This window comes from Coenobita brevimanus, chromosome 44 (assembly GCF_032717465.1).
Source record: "Coenobita brevimanus isolate Jiangsu-jjx chromosome 44, ASM3271746v2, whole genome shotgun sequence".
In the NCBI taxonomy this organism is placed as follows: Eukaryota; Metazoa; Arthropoda; class Malacostraca; order Decapoda; family Coenobitidae; genus Coenobita; species Coenobita brevimanus.
In genome coordinates, this window is record NC_136997.1 from 5726429 (window position 1) to 5729255 (window position 2827).

At 41.7% G+C, this 2827-nt stretch overlaps 1 non-coding gene across 1 annotated transcript; it reads left to right on the forward strand.

Annotated features, from left to right (window-relative positions):
* The first annotated feature begins 2260 nt into the window (after positions 1-2260).
* Positions 2261-2379, forward strand: LOC145398228 (5S ribosomal RNA). The gene has a single exon (XR_013897083.1). It is a non-coding gene; the product is annotated as a 5S ribosomal RNA (ribosomal RNA).
* Positions 2380-2827: the final 448 nt, after the last annotated feature.

Consider the following 2827-nt stretch of genomic DNA (forward strand, 5'->3'; position numbering starts at 1 on the left):
ATATTGTAGTAACATTGTGGTAATACATAACTGTAACATTGTGAAATGTTACATAATTGTATTGTAATTGTTACATTGTAGTAACATTGTCTATCTATCTCTATACCTAGGCTGCTTCCCCCAAGGAAAGGGAGGTAGCCGAGACAGGACGACACACTCCCCAATTACTCATCCATTCAAACACATTCATTCGCATCTTAGCCCCAAGGGGAGAACGGACAGATCCTCACTGCACAAGGGTCAACTGCGCAATGCAATCAGTGACATCCGCAGCAGGGCCCGACAGCAGAACTGGTTTACCCCTGTCACATCATAACAGACCCATCCCCTTACCCGTACCTGACCTGACTAGCTGATCAGACCAAATGCGGGAGAATATCCCCTTAGGGCTGCGTCATCACTTATTCATTCACAATTTCTCTCCATTTATTTCTGTCACGCACATTGTAGTAATACATGATTGTAACATTTTATGAATTGTTACATAATATTGTGGTAATGCATAACTGTGTTGGCCTTATAATTGTAGTTACATTTTGTTAATGCAACTGTTACATATTTGTGTTGGCCTTATAATTGTAGTTACATTTTGTTAATGCAACTGTTACATAATTGTGTTGGCCTTATAATTGTAGTTACATTTTGTTAATGCAACTGTTGCATAATTGTGTTGGCCTTATAATTGTAGTTAAAGTTACATAAAAGTTACATCTTGTTAATGCAACTGTTACATAATTGTTACATATTGTTTGTAGTTACATAATTGTAATAATTGCAGTCCTGACATTGAATCCGGTCATGCTGCGGTCGATGATAGTGATGATGTGACATGCCACTGGCTCGTGGAGACAACAATTTGCTTTTTGTTTCACTTATAGAAGGAGTTTATTTGATGATGTGCAATGCCACTTGCTTGTGGAGACAACAATTTGCTTTCTATTTCACTTATAGAAGGAGTTTATGTGATGATGTGCCATGCCACTTGCTTGTGGAGACAACAATTTGCTTTTTATATCACTTATAGAAGGAGTTTATGTGGTATTTTGGCATTTGTAGTAACACTTACGCTTATTTTCATTTGTTTGTTATGTGATCTTACTGTATTTTTTTTTTTTCTTTTTTTTTATGTATTGATTTTCTATAGTTTGTTTTTCTTCGTTTGTCTATACACTTTTTCGGTGTTGTTCGAGGTTGCATAATTGCTGGCTAATTCCCTTGGGACCCTTTTTTAAGGTTTAGTTTATACTGCACAGATATTACTGAAAATGATATTATGTAGCCCTATATTTGTTTCCTGCTGCCTGTGATCTCCAGTCTTTCAGGCGCGGTGTGTCCAGGCGTCTCGAAGTGAATGGGTCTTGAATTTGGCTCTCTCTTGTATTTTGTTTTTCTCTTGGAGGGAACTGTTATTGCGGGCTCATGGCCTTTGGTTCCTTCTTCCTCACAAAAAAAAAAAAAAACTCAAGTGCATCTTTGCCTCAATACAAAAAACTGAGTATAAGGAGCGTTGTGGTGTGGATGTGGATGTGATAGGAAGCATTATGAGAAACACACTGAGGTGGTTTGGCCATGTGGAGAGGATGGAGAGTAAAAGACTGACGAAGGGAGTGTGTGTGAGTGGGGTGGACGGGGGAAGAGGGAGGGGGAGGCCGAGGGTGAGATGGAGGGATGGGTGGAGAGGTGTATGAGAGAGGGGGGTGTGAGTTGGGAGCGGGGCAGTGAAATGGCGGGGGACAGGGCGACTTGGAGGCGATTTGTTTGTGGCCACCCCAAACTGGATTGAGGCATCTGGCAATAGATAGGTAGATAGACAAGTATAAAATATAATAAAGTACACGGATACCCTTTTATATGATACCCCGCTGTGCAATACCCCGGACTGGCGATCAAGGTTGAAATTAACCCTACCCCACTGATCATAGGCCTACCCCTGGTTTTGCAATGGGCATCGCACCCCATCGCCTCCATGTAAGTCATTGCATCACACCCCGTTGCCACCCCCTGAGCCATTGCATCAGTCTCCTGCCACCATCACCCCACCTCGCCAGGCTTCCCCCACCTCCCTGACCCTACGCTTGAGGTGGGGTTTGAGGGCATTGATGAGGATGAGTGAGTGTTGGGGAGCACCATGTGTCCTCCAGCCTCGGGGGGGGATAGCAAGGATGACGATCAGAACCAGACATGTGAAGTGTTTGATATTTTCTGACATATTTCTGATGATTTTCAGATTGTATTTGTTGGTTTTAGTGAGTTATTTACAGCCAACGGTCATACCACGTTGAGTACACCGTTTCCCGTCCGATCAGCGAAGTTAAGCAACGTTGGGTCTGGTTAGTACTTGGATGGGTGACCGCCTGGGAACACCAGACGCTGTTGGCATCCCTACGTGTCAAGTGGGGTTGGTGGAGGATTAGTGCCCCTCCCTGTAAAACAATTAACTCTAAGCCCTTGGCCACCCCGTTTGGGATACATGGCGTCTGGCAATGAATGAATGAATGAAATATATATATACAGTATTAACTATATACACTGACTTGTTGTTCACTTGTACCTATCGTGGCAATATATGTGTCAGCACTGTGTGGAAATCTTTGTCTTCACGATTGTGTGGAAGACGTTGTTCATTCTTGCTAACTTTATTTGTGTTGGCCATATTTTTTTCTTTTCCTGGTTTTCCTTGTAAGTTAATTTGTCTGTTTCCACTAGGTAGCTTTAATTAATAAATGTTTAATACAATTCTTTTAATTGCTCACTGAGTAAGTGTGATAGTATATTTTCTTTATTACTTTGTAGATGTAATAATGTATAGCTGTATGTATGAAACACG